Source organism: Pseudophryne corroboree, chromosome 8 (genome assembly GCF_028390025.1).
Source record: "Pseudophryne corroboree isolate aPseCor3 chromosome 8, aPseCor3.hap2, whole genome shotgun sequence".
In the NCBI taxonomy this organism is placed as follows: domain Eukaryota; kingdom Metazoa; phylum Chordata; class Amphibia; order Anura; family Myobatrachidae; genus Pseudophryne; species Pseudophryne corroboree.
In genome coordinates, this window is record NC_086451.1 from 83939480 (window position 1) to 83954174 (window position 14695).

Sequence of the window (14695 nt, forward strand, 5' to 3'; positions counted from 1 at the left end):
TTACTGTAACCTCTCTGGCCTTATTTATGACTAGAGCAGAATAAACCTGTTCCCTACACTATTTTATTACCATCTTGCAGTAAAACACAAATATACAGTATATCTATATAAACACATACACAAACCTAATCTCTTAAATCAGCTAAACATTACCTCATACATTCAAACTTATTTCATATCTATTCCTTACTATATATATCCACTATACTGTCCACTATGGTAACATCGCCTATTTATAATGAATTATATTTTGATTCAGACAACATCTATTGCCCTAATATTAGACTAAGTGCAGACAATTACCTATAAGGCAACACACCGGAGCCGCGCCGCCGGCCCCCTTACAGATGCTGAAGAGAGAAGAGGTCCAGAAATCGGCGGCTGAAGACTTCCCAGTCTTCTTAAGGTAGCGCACAGCACTGCAGCTGTGCGCCATTGCTCTCAGCACACTTCACACCGCGGTCACTGAGGGTGCAGGGCGCTGGGGGGGGGCGCCCTGGGCAGCAATGTAATTACCTTTACTGGCTAAAAATACATCACATATAGCCCCTGGGCTATATGGATGTATTTAACCCCTGCCAGGATTACAGAAAAAACCGGGAGAAGAGCCCGCCGTGAAGGGGGCGGGGCCTATCTCCTCAGCACACAGCGCCATTTTTCCCACACAGATCCGCTGGTGGGAAGGCTCCCAGGCTCTCCCCTGCACTGCACTACAGAAACAGGGTTAAAACAGAGAGGGGGGGGGCATTTTTTGGCGATATTATTATATATTAAGCTGCTATAAGGGAAAACACTTACTATAAGGTGGTCCCTGTATAATTATAGCGCTTTGGTGTGTGCTGGCAAACTCTCCCTCTGTCTCCCCAAAGGGCTAGTGGGGTCCTGTCCTCTATCAGAGCATTCCCTGTGTGTGTGCTGTGTGTCGGTACGTGTGTGTTGACAGGTATGAGGACGATGTTGGTGTGGAGGCGGAGCAATTGCCTGTAATGGGATGTCACCCCCTAGGGAGTCGACACCGGAATGGATGGCTTTATTTATGGAATTACGTGATAGTGTCAACACGCTACAAGGTCGGTTGACGATATGAGACGGCCGGCAAACCAATTAGTACCTGTCCAGGCGTCTCAAACACCGTCAGGGGCTTTAAAACGCCCATTACCTCAGTCGGTCGACAGACACAGACACGGACACTGACTCCAGTGTCGACGGTGAAGAAACAAACGTATTTTCCAGTAGGGCCACACGTTACATAATCACGGCAATGAAGGAGGCGTTACATATTTCTGATACTACAAGTACCACAAAAATGGGTATTATGTGGGGTGTGAAAAAACTACCTGTAGTTTTTCCTGAAATCAGATGAATTGATTGAAGTGTGTGATGTAGCGTGGGTTACCCCCGATAGGAAGTTGCTAATTTCAGAGAAGTTATTGGCATTATACCCTTTCCCGCCAGAGGTTAGGGCGCGCTGGGAAACACCCTCTAGGGTAGATAAGGCGCTCACACGCTTATCAAAACAAGTGGCGTTACCGTCTCCTGATACGGCCGCCCTCAAAATCCAGCTGATAGGAGGCTGGAAAATACTCTAAAAAGTATATACACACATACTGATGTTATACTGCGACCAGCAATCGCCCCAGCATGGATGTGCAGTGCTGGGGGGGTTTGGTCGGAATCTCTGACTGGAAATATTGATACCCTGAATAGCGACAATATTTTATTGACTATAGAGCATTTAAAGGATGCATTTTCTTTATATGCGAGATGCACAGAGGGATATTTGCACTCTGGCATCAAGGGTAAGTGCGCTGTCCATTTCTGCCAGAAGAAGTTTTATGGATGCGACAGTGGTCAGGTGGTGCGGATTCCAAGCGGCATATGGAAGTTTGCCGTATAAAGGGGAGGAATTATTTGGGGTCGGTCTATCGGACTTGGTGGCCACGGCAACAGCCGGAAAATCCACCTTTTTTACCTCAGGTCACCTCCCAACAGAAAAAGACACCGTCTTTTCAGCCTCAGTCCTTTCGTTCTCATAAGAACAAGCGGGCAAAAGGCCATTCATATCTGCCCGAGGCAAAGGAAAGGGTAAGAGACTGCAGCAAGCAGCTCCTTCCCAGGAGCAGAAGCACTCCCCCGCTTCTGAAAAGTCCTCAGCATGTCGCTGGGGTCTTACAAGCGGACTCAGGTCCGGTGGGGGGGTCGTCTCAAGAATTTCATCGCGCAGTGGGCTCACTCGCAAGTCGACCCCTGGATCCTGCAGGTAGTATCACAGGGGTACAGATTGGAATTCGAGACGTCTCTTCCTCGCAGATTCCTGAAGTCTGCTTTACCAACATCTCCCTCCGACAGGGAGACGGTGTTGGAAGCTATTCACAAGCTGTATTCCCAGCAAGTAATAGTCAAGGTACCCCTAATACAACAAGGAAAGGGGTATTATTCCACGCTGTTTGTGGTACCGAAGCCGGACGGCTCGGTGAGACCTATTCTAAGTCTGAAATCTTTTGAACACTTACATACAAAGGTTCAAGTTCAAGATGAAATCACTCAGAGCAGTGATAGCGAATCTGGAAGAAGGGGACTTTATGGTGTCCTTGGACATCAAGGATGCTTACCTCCATGTCCCAATTTGCCCTTCAAACAAGGGTACCTCAGGTTCGTGGTACAAAACTGTTACTATCAGTTTCAGACGTTGCCGTTTGGATTGTCCACGGCACCCCGGGTCTTTACCAAGGTAATGGCCGAAATGATGATTCTTCTTCGAAGAAAAGGCGTATTAATTATCCCTTACTTGGACGATCTCCTGATAAGGGCAAGATCCAGAGAACAGTTAGAGGCCGGTGTAGCACTAACCCAAGTAGTGCTGCAACAGCACGGGTGGATTCTAAATTTTCCAAAATCCCAGCTGAGCCCGACGACACGTCTGCTGTTCCTAGGGATGATTCTGGACACAGTTCAGAAAAAGGTTTTTCTCCCGGAGGAGAAAGCCAGGGAGTTATCCGAGCTAGTCAGGAACCTCCTAAAACCAGGAAAAGTGTCAGTGCATCAATGCACAAGAGTCCTGGGTAAATGATGGCTTCTTACGAAGCGATTCCATTCGGCAGATTCCACGCAAGAACCTTTCAGTGGAATCTGCTGGACGAATGGTCCGGATCGCATCTTCAGATGCATCAGCGGATAGCCCCGTCTCCAAGGACAAGGGGGTCTCTTCTGTGGTGGTTGCAGAGTGCTCACCTTTTTGGAGGGCCGCAGATTCGGCATTCAGGACTGGGTCCTGGTGACCACGAATGCCAGCCTGAGAGGCTGGGGAGCAGTCACACAGGGAAGAAATTTCCAGGGAGTGTGGTCAAGCCTGGAGACTTCACTTCACATAAATATACTGGAGCTAAGGGCAATTTACAATGCTCTAAGCCTGGCAAGACCTCTGCTTCAGGGTCAGCCGGTGTTGAACAAGTAGGGCAACACCACGGCAGTCGCCCACGTAAACAGACAGGGCGACACAAGAAGCAGGAGGGCAATGGCAGAAGCTGCAAGGATTTTTCACTGGGCAGAAAATCATGTGATAGCACTGTCAGCAGTGTTCATTCCGGGAGTGGACAACTGGGAAGCAGACTTCCTCAGCAGACACGATCACCACCCGGGAGAGTGGGGACTTCATCCAGAAGTCTTCCACATGATTGTGAACCGTTGGGAAACCAAAGGTGGACAGGATGGCGTCCCGCCTCAACAAAAAACTGGACAGGTATTGCGCCAGGTCAAGAGACCCTCAGGCAATAGCTGTGGACGCGTTGGTAACACCATGGGTGTACCAGTCAATGTATGTGTTCCCCCCTCTGCCTCTCATACCCAAGGTACTGAGAATTATAAGGCGAAGGGGAGTAAGAACGATACTCGTGGTTCCGGATTTGCCAAGAAAGACTTGGTACCCGGAACTTCAAGAGATGCGCACGGAGGATCCGTGCACTCTACCTCTAGACTTACCGCGGCTGCGTTTGACGGCATGGCAGTTGAACGCCGGATCCTGAAGGAGAGGGCTCCGACGGAGGAATTTCAACTGGGTCGATTCCTACATTTCCTGCAAACAGGATTGTCTATGGGCCTCAAATTGGGGTCCATTAAGGTTCAAATTTCGGCCCTGTCGATTTTCTTCCAGAAAGAATTGGCTTCAGTTCCTGAAGTCCAAGCTTTTGTCAAAGGAGTACTACATATACAGCCCCGGTTGTGCCTCCAGTGGCACCGTGGGATCTCAATGTAGTTTTGGGATTCCTCAAATCCCATTGGTTGAGCCACTCAAATCGGTGGATTTGAAATATCTTACATGGAAAGTGACCATGCTACTGGCCCTGGCTTCGGCCAGGAGAGTGTCAGAATTGGCGGCTTTTTCGTACAAAAGCCATATCTGATTTTCCATTGGGACAGGGCAGAACTGCGGACGCGTCCTCAGTTTCTCCCTAAGGTGGTATCAGCGTTTCACCTGAACCAACCTATTGTAGTGCCTGCGGCTTCTAGCGACTTGGAGGACTCCAAGTTGTTCGACGTTGTCAGAGCCTTAAAAATATATATATATATATATATATATATTTCAAGGACGGCTGGAGTCAGAAAGTCTGACTCGCTGTTTATACTGTATGCACCCAACAAGCTGGGTGTTCCTGCGTCTAAGCAGACGATTGCTCGTTGGATTTGTAGCACAATTCAACTTGCGCATTCTGTGGCAGGGCCTGCCACAGCCAAAATCTGTAAATGCCCACTCCACAAGGAAGGTGGGCTCACCTTGGGCGGCTGCCCGAGGGGTCTCGGCATTACAACGCTGCCGAGCAGTTACGTGGTCAGGGGAGAACACGTTTGTAAAATTCTACAAATTTGATACCCTGGCTAAGGAGGACCTGGAGTTCTCTCATTCGGTGCTGCAGAGTCATCCGCACTCTCCCGCCCGTTTGGGAGCTTTGGTATAATCCCCATGGTCCTGACGGAGTCCCCAGCATCCACTTAGGACGTCAGAGAAAATAAGAATTTACTTACCGATAATTCTATTTCTCGTAGTCCGTAGTGGATGCTGGGCGCCCATCCCAAGTGCGGATTGTCTGCAATACTTGTACATAGTTATTGTTACAAAAATCGGGTTATTATTGTTGGAAGCCATCTTTTCAGAGGCTCCTCTGTTATCATGCTGTTAACTGGGTTCAGATCTCAAGTTGTACAGTGTGATTGGTGTGGCTGGTATGAGTCTTACCCGGGATTCAAAATCCTTCCTTATTGTGTACGCTCGTCCGGGCACAGTATCCTAACTGAGGCTTGGAGGAGGGTCATAGGGGGAGGAGCCAGTGCACACCACCTAGTGGTCAAACTTTTAATTTTGTGCCCTGTCTCCTGCGGAGCCGCTATTCCCCATGGTCCTGACGGAGTCCCCAGCATCCACTACGGACTACGAGAAATAGAATTATCGGTAAGTAAATTCTTATTTTTAAATGATAGTGTGTACACAGCCTAACTGAATGTATAATGACATGATAGTCATTTGTAGTCTAGTAAGAGAATGACCCTACACGTTCCTTACAGCAGTGGCAAACGCAGGATTTGCATGGGGTGGGTTTCCAGAACTGGGCGGAGCCAATCACGGGGGTGGGGACTGAGGTGACCCAGTATATGCTGGGTCCGTAAAACTAGTGTGTCTGTGTGTGTGTATATATATATATATATATATACCGTGTATATATACATATATATATATATATATACACATACACACACACACAGAAACATATGCACATATACATAGCATATTAAACATGCATACATATATATATATATGTACACACACATACAGTACACGTATATATACACATGTATATATATATCATATGTGTGTGTGTGTGTGTGTGTGTGTGTGTGTGTGTGTGTGTGTGTGTGTGTGTGTGTTTATATGTATGTATGTATATACATGTGTATATATGTATGCACATGGATATATATGTACTATAATTAAAATAAAGTAAACTTTTATTGCACTTACAAGTGCCACCAGGAAGACAGCAGGTTGCAGAGGACGCTAGACAGCCATTAATAATACTCATGCAGCTAAAAAAAAAACAACAAATTTTTAGTGGAGGGGGGTTTCTGGGTGCTCGGAAACCCCCCCTGTGTGCGCCACTGTACAGAGCTACAAAGAGAATTCATTTCAGAGTCAATACATGAACAGTGGTCAGTGTTTTGCATCTGATTGGCTGGAGCATACTGAATCTGATATTAAGATTATAAACTTGGCAATAAGTACGGTAAATTATTGGCAAATCTGGTTCGGTCATACTCTACTCCTTCTTGTATCCCTCATTTAATTACTGATTCATCTACAGCTATTTCTCTTTTGTCCTAGAAGATGCTGGGGTCCACATTAGTACCATGAGGTATAGACGGGTCCACCAGGAGCCATTGGCACTTTAAGAGTTTGAGAGTGTGGGCTGGCTCCTCCCTCTATGCCCCTCCTACCAGACTCAGTTTAGAAAATGTGCCCGGAGGAGCCGGTCACAGCTAGGGGAGCTCCCCAGAGCTTCTTTAGTAAAAGTTTATTTTGGAGTTTATTATTTTACAGGGAGGCTGCTGGCAACAGCCTCCCTGCTTCGAGGGACTTAGGGCGGGAGTAGTGTCCGCCCTGCGGGGTCTGAGCCAATATCTCCACTGACAGGACACTGAGCTCCTGAGGGGATCGAACGTTCCCCGCCACAGGGGATCGCTCACCCCGGCAGCATGCCGCCACCCCCTTTCTGAGCCAGAAGATCAGAAGATGGCGAGATATGGCGGCACAAGGGTTGGAACGCAGCTCTGAGAGGCTGCTCTCCAGGAAGGCTCAGCGGCACACAGTGTTGGTGCTATGAGGAGTGTCCTGAGCCAGCGACTTAATGCCCTACACTGGTCACAGACACTAACCAGAGACTGAATCCCCAGGCTAGCGTCAGAAACCTCCGTACTCAGACGCTCACAGGGGACGGAATCCCCCGCCTTGCGGCGGAATCCTCAGGCCAATATAAAGAATTTGTGCGGGAAGACGCGCCATCTTCAAGGGGCGGAGCTTCTCCTCAGAGCGGACCCAGCAGCGCTCAGCGCCATTTTCCTGCCTGCAGTTCCTGTAAACAGACGCTGACAGAGCTGTCCCTCCAAGCAACTCCAGCTATCCTGTGCGGTACCAGGGGGTTGTAGAAGGGGGGGAGGTGGTGAATTAGATCTGTGCAACTATTACAGTACACAGCGGGCGCTGGTACAGGGTGTCCTTTATCTAAACAGCGCTGAGTGTGGGTTGGCTCCAATCTCTGTGTATCTCTTGCCATTCTCAGGGGGGACACTCTGCTTAGGGGGGGTGTGTGTGTGTGTGTGTGTGTGTGTGTGTGTGTGTGTGTGTGTGTGTGTGTGTGTGTGTGTGTGTGTGTGTGTGTGTGTGTGTGGACTCCAGTTAGCTATGTCCATGGACTCTGTGTCATATGCGGCTGAGGATATGTCCTCCCAGGATGATCTCATCCCATGTAATCAGGATTGCACAGTTGTAGCGCAGATACCAGCAAGGGAGCCTGAGTGGTTATCCTCTATCAAATCTATGATTTCTCAGATTTCTACTAGGGTTGCTCAGGATGAATCTGCAACTCAGGTTTTACAGAATTCTATGGCCGTTTGGTCCAGTTCTGTTACCTCAGGACCCTCCTTTGTAGGTTCCCATAAACGTGCTCTTGCCCAGATTATGCAAGACAACACGGATACTGACTCTGACACAGCAGACGGTGATGGGGATGTACTCAGGGGGGCCGCATCTCTTGCTAATGGGGTGAAGTTGATGATAGAGGCTATTAGAGATGTGTAGAATATTGCTGACACAACTCCTGAGCAGGTTGAGGAGGCTTACTTCACTGATAATAAGAAAGCCTCGCTAACCTTCCCTGCGTCAAAAGAATTAAATGCTATATTTGAAAAAGCATGGGAAAATCCAGAGAAAAAATTCCAGATCCCTAGGAGGGTTCTGGTTGCTTTCCCTTCCCTGATGAGGATAGAAAAAATGGGAAAACCCACCCATAGTGGACACGTCTGTTTCCAGACTCTCAAAAAAGCTGGTTTTACCTGTCCCAGGATCAACCGCCTTAAAGGAGCCGGCTGATCGCAAGATTGATACTACGCTCAAATCCATATACACGGCATCAGGGGCGATACTCCGTCCTAGTATTGCCAGTGCATGGATTGTCAAAGCTATAGTAAAGTGGTCAGGCACGTTACTTGAGGATTTGGATACGTTAGATAAGAGTGACATTGAATTGTTTCTCCGTAACATTCAGGATTCTGTAGGTTTTATGGTGGAATCCATGAAAGACCTGGGTTTAATGGCTGCAGGAATTTCTTCCATGTCTGTCTCAGCTCGTCGAGGACTGTGGCTGCGCCAGTGGTCTGCCGACGCGGAATCCAGGAGAGGTGTGGAGACCCTACCCTACACAGGTCTGGCTCTCTTTGGGGAAGCATTGGATGCGTGGATCTCCACGGCTACAGTGGGTAAGTCACCTTTTCTTCCCTCAGCAGCTCCTGCTACAAAGAAACCTTTTTCTTTACCTGCATTCGCAAAGTTCTACAAGTTCGATACTTTGCCCTCTAAGGACCTAAAGTTTGTTCAATTGCTTCTGCAGTAGCCTCCGTGCTCTCCCTCCCGTTCTGGGAGGTTTGGTACATCCCCATGGTTCTAATGTGGACCCCAGCATCCTCTAGGACGTAAGAGAAAATAGGATTTTAATTACCTACCAATAAATCCTTTTCTCGTAGTCCGTAGAGGATGCTGGGCACCCGCCCAGCGCTTCGTGATCCTGCAGTGGTTATTTAGTTCAGTACTGCTTAGTTCTTGGTAAGTACTGGTTTGTTACTTGGTAAGTAATCCTGTTCAGCCGTTGCTGATGTTTCAAGCTAGTTAGCTTGGGTTGCCTTGTGTGTGAGCTGGTGTGAATCTTGCCACTATCTGTGTAATCCTTCTCTCGAAGATGTCCGTCTCCTCGGGCACAGTTTCTAGACTGAGTCTGGTAGGAGGGGCATAGAGGGAGGAGCCAGCCCACACTCTCAAACTCTTAAAGTGCCAATGGCTCCTAGTGGACCCGTCTATACCTCATGGTACTAATGTGGACCCCAGCATCCTCTACAGACTACGAGAAAAGGATTTACTGGTAGGTAATTAAAATCCTATTTTTTTATACACCCACTATTTCGGATACATTCCTGCAATATTATAAAACTCTTTATAAAGCCCCCCAGATCATCCGAATCTAGGAATGCAATTCCTTGAGAAGGCGAGATTACCTGTTTTAATGGAAGAGAAAACAGAATCCTTAACGGAATCGGTCACAGAACCGGAATTACTTTCCTTGATCAAATCGCTACAAAATAGCAAGTCTCCTGGCCCGGATGGGTTTGGAGTGGAGTATTATCGGATCCTTGCTCCCATTTAATACCCCATTTACTATCTTTAATGCATTGTTTGAGGGGAAATCACCTCCTATTGGATTTAGTGAGGCCAGAATAGTATTGTTTCCGAAGCCTGGAAAAGATCCCGATATACCCAGTCTTATTGACTCACTTAATTATTGAATCTGGAGCTGAAGCTTTTTACGAAATTAGTTGCAACACGACTTGAACCTATCCTGAACAGAGTTTTACATACTGCACAAACAGGATTTGTCAAAGGTAGAACCTCGGTCCATAATATTCGTACATTGATAGCAGCAATGTTAAGTTCACAACAGGCGGCCTGCCCGACCGCTCTTATTGTAAGTTGCGATGCCGACAAGGCGTTTGACCCCGTCTCCTGGTCTCATTTACTTCATATTCTTCATGTTCAACAATTTGGTGTAGAAATCATCCATCTATTTAGAATGTTACATACACGACCTCAGGCCCACTTGACTGTAAAAGGTCTAAACTCGTCCTCTTATACGTTATGTAGAGGGACGCGCCAAGGCTGCCCTCTTTCCCCCTTGTTGTTTCATTTGGCTCTCGACCCGTTGATACATAACTTTGTGCAAGATCCCTCATGGCAGGGTATTACGGTCGGTGACAGCGACGTTAAGGTTTCTGTTTTTGCTGATGACCTCTTAAAGTATTTCGTTGATCCTAAACGGGCATTTCCATCATTAATAACTATATTACATGATTATAATGTAATATCGGGATTCCTCATCAACTTTGATAAGATGGAGGCACTGGCATTGGGAAGAGAGGCGACTTTGGATTGGGGTAATTCGTTTCCCTTTAAATGGGCTTGCGCATATTTAAAATATTTAGGCTTACGCATTCCATCAAACCTCACTGAATTATGGGGGTCATTCCGAGTTGATCGCTCGCTAGCAGTTTTTATCAGCCGTGCAAACGCATCGTTGCCGCCCACTGGGGAGTGAATTTTCGCTTTGCAGAAGTGCGAACACTTGTGCAGCAAAGCGCCCGCAAAATAATTTTGTGCAAAATAAGACCAGCCCTGTAGTTACTCTTTGTGTCCATTGATTCTTACGACGGAGGGACGGCTTTTGACATTACACACCCGCCCAGCGAACGCCCAGCCACGCCTGCATTTTTCTAAGCACTCCCTAAAAACGGTCAGTTGACTCCCAGAAACGCCCACTTCATGTAAATTTTCCTGCTTTCGGCCGTGCGACTGGAATGTTTGTTACACTCTGTGCAAACCCACGATGCTCATTGTACCTGTACGACGCGCATACGCATGCGCAGAAATGCTGATTTTTAGCCTGATCGCTTCGCTGCAAACAACGGCAGCTAGCGATCAACTCGGAATGGCCCCCTATATACTTTAAATTTTTCTCATTACATCACTCAAATGATGGACGACTTTGTGAAATGGCAACACCTCCCTATTTCTTATTTGGGCCACTTATATAAAGAGGTCTTTTCCCTCGCCTGCTTTATCCGATCCAGATGCTTCCGTTCTTATTGTCAAAGCATGATGTCCATACTATTAACAAAGCTCTTACTAAATTTATTTGGGCAAATAAACGCCCACATATAGCACTTTTTAAATTAAAACAACCTCCGTCACTTGGTGGTGTTAATCTCCCTTGTCCAGAGGACTACTCCTTGGCCTCCAATTATAGATATGCTATGGACTGGATAGGGGGTGGTGACAACTTTGTTAATCGAGCTTTGGAACAAGCTCTTTCACCTCAGAATACCTTGGCACACGTATTACATTTTGCTGATAACCCTTCACTACCTGACCTACACCATAATCCATTGTTATATGCTCCATGTAGAGCCTGGCGTATACTTAGGAAACGCTTAGGCCTTTCCCTGGCAGAGTCCTTATTCCAGCCTTTGTTGCTTAATCCGCAATTCCAGGGTGGAGAAGTCAATGAGGTTGTTCGTGGTTGACATCTCCAGGGACTCTGCTTATTATATCAATTTTTGAATGTGGAATGTTCAGCGATCTTAACCCTATCCCAACTGAAAGAAAAATACCCCACTCTTCATTTCCCTTTTTTTGCTTACTTTCAAGTCCGTAGTTTTGTTACTAGCAAACTATCACGGCTGCGCTCCCCCGATCTCACCTTCCCCCTAGATGGCCTGGTACGGCAGTGCCCAGGATCCCTATCTGTTATGAGCCACGGCTGTGGCTCATTCCTGTTTTGCATGTCGGTTAGGTATTTTATGTTATACTTCTGTTTATGTTCCCCGTGGGTGTCATGGGGTGCTTGGAGCTCTCCCTTAAGGAGAGGATACTGTTATGAACCACAGGTAGTGGTTCATTCCTATTTTATGTTTATAGTTCTCTTGCAGGCCAGGATTTCCCTTTGCTCTGGTTTAGAGGATTATTGTTTGCTGTCAGTGGTCAGTCTGTGTAATTGCAGTCTGTTCCCATGTGTTCAGCCTCACCTGGCTGCTAATTGCATCTTGTCAGTTTGGAGTCATGCAACAGGGCAGCTGCATGACATAATTAATTAGGCCTCTCTGTTATATGCTGGCTGAGTGCAATTCACAGACGCTGGTGATATTTCTAAGTTTCCAGTCTGCTTGAGTTCTGAGCTTGTTCCTGCCAGTTCCTGAGCTCCAGTCTAGCAGTGTCTGTTTAGCTGCTTCCTGTGTCGATTCCTGTGTCAGTCCCTGTGTCGATTCCTGTGTCTGATCCCGTGTCCTGCCGTGAAGCGTTCCTGTCCAGAAGTCCTGTGGCTTTGCCTATGCCTGGTCGAGTTTCTGGCTTCTTGGTGTCCACCGGTCTGTCGTTTGGGATTCTGCCTGTCCTCCAGTTCTGAGAGTCTGTGTCGGCAGCGTTCAGGGTTCCTGTCCTTTTGCCAGTATTTGTACCGGTTCCGTGAGTAGCGGCTCTGCCGCGTCCGTCGGCCTAGGCCGCTGTATTCCTTGGTTATATCGGTCACTGGTGTTTTGCAGAGGGTTCTGCTTATGCTGTCACCGCCGATACACAAAAGTATTGTGTCGGCGTGTGGACAGCATTTCCTTTCTTGTTCTTTTCCCTGGCAGAAATCCGCGCATACTTTAGTTTCAGCTTTGTTAGTAGCCCCTGGCTTTGTTGTTCAGTTAGAGGGCCCCTTGTTATCACCCTGTCTCGGTTCACTCTTTGTCTCTCATTAAGACCTGAGGGGGCATCGGAGTTGGGCAGACGTAATCCGCCCTTCAAACGCGGCTGCCATGGGCCCAAGCAACCATAGTCTCGCAAGAGTGTACTGACAGCACGGGCGAGACAACAGAGATAGGGTGCCAGGGGCTATTCCCTTTCCATTCCCCTTTCCCAGCATTACGTTCTGGTATTCAGGTCCTACCGTATAAGATCACCCCTGACCTGAGTATCAGAATCATAACACTATCATACTTCTTTAATTTATTCTCACACTAAGCGGAGGTTGGATCTATCTAAACTCACAACTGGGATGGTCAAATGGCCGGACACCTTCGCAGACACTGATCTACCAACAGTGATTCGGTGGTGTAATATGCTCAATAAACAACTGGTCTCGTCGTCTTATGCAGAGATGCACTTTAAAATACTGCATAGAGCATATTACCCCCCCCCCCCCCCCCCCCCCCCGACTCCGGTTTCTCACAGGAGTATCTGATAATTCCCTATGTTTTAAATGTAACTTGCCCAGTGGTACAAACATTTTGGACAGCTGTACAGACGTATATTAATGTTGAACTCCATATCCCTTTTAATATCACCATGGTTTGGGCTTTCTGGAATCATATTACTACTCAGGATCCCCCATATTCCAAAGGGACGAAATTGTTTTTGGCTCGTGTGGCTGCTGCCACAAAGAAAACAATTTTATCCCAATGGATACATCTGGATCCGATACCCCTGTGTCACGTCTAGCAAAGTTTGAGGATCCGGCAGCTGAGATTTGCCCGAGGAGGTAGCAGGATGTGAATGAACAAGATGAGGGGGCTGGATATAGTTCCTTTGCATGGGACACGGAGCAATGAAGAACGTAGGCGGGGTTTGAGAGTCAATGGAAAAAATTTATTATGTACAGGGCTGAGGTAGAGAACCGAGGCTGGAGCACGATGGCTAGGGAACGTAATTGCAGATAAAGAACTGCGGGTTGTGGCTTGAAAGACGAGGTTGTGATTAATGAACTGCGGAACTGTGGATAGTGGTTAAAGACGTGGCTGGAGGCGAAGAACTGTGGACTGTGATTTGAAAGACGAGACTGTAGATGATGAACTGTGGAACTGTGGATGGTGGTTGAAAACGTGGCTGGAGACAAGGACTGTGGACTGTGGTTTGGAAAACGATGCTGAAGATAATAATCTGCAGGCTGTGGTCGGTGGTACAAAGGCGTGGCTGGTGAAGGAGATCTGTGGAGTGTGGCTTGAAAGACGAGGCAGAAGACCCGGGTTTTCCAGGAGCGCTTCCACAGGCAGTAGCAGGCTAGAAACGTCAGGGCTGCAGCAGCAATAGAGAACCGACCAAGCAGGATCAGGAGGAACCAGAATACAGCAGGAATCCTGGGAGCACAGGCTAAAGCACCTACAACAGGGTTGTAACTTGAAGCACTGGCGTCCCTGTCCTAAACCAGCCCCCTTTTATAGGGAGAGCTTCCCCTGGATTGGCTGGAAGAAACAGGAAACAGGAACTATGCTTAAAACTTGAATTGTACAAGGAGAAGACAATTTTTTTCAGTATAAGCACCACAGTATAAAAATAAAAATAAAATAGATATGACATATACGTCCCTTGGAGATGTTCGATATGTTGATCCTCAATTGCTCAACGAATGTTCTCAATTGATGTAGTTAATATCCAGTGGTTTTATATGAAAGCAGAAAAAAGCAAACATACAATGTGTAGTATTGTTTTATGCAATATTTTCTTTTTATATATAGAGCTGTCCTTATCCCATCAGAGTAAAAGGAGACGATAGCATAAATAGGGGATCTATATGAGGTGCATACCCCAACTCACACTAGGAAGAACGAATGTGTGCACAAAAAGATTTCTTTAGAATTCTCTCTGTGTGTCCTTCATCATATAGTATGGAAGAGCATACCTAAAGTCACTTTAAAGTGTGAATGAGTCAAGTATATAAAGGTATCTTTCTCCTATATTGCTGTATCAATAAAGGTGCGTACCACACTCACAAGAAAGAAAGTGAAGATGTTCCTATCAAGGTATCTTTTGAATCCACAACCATTTCAGACTTCAGGAAACCAATGCGCAGTTTGA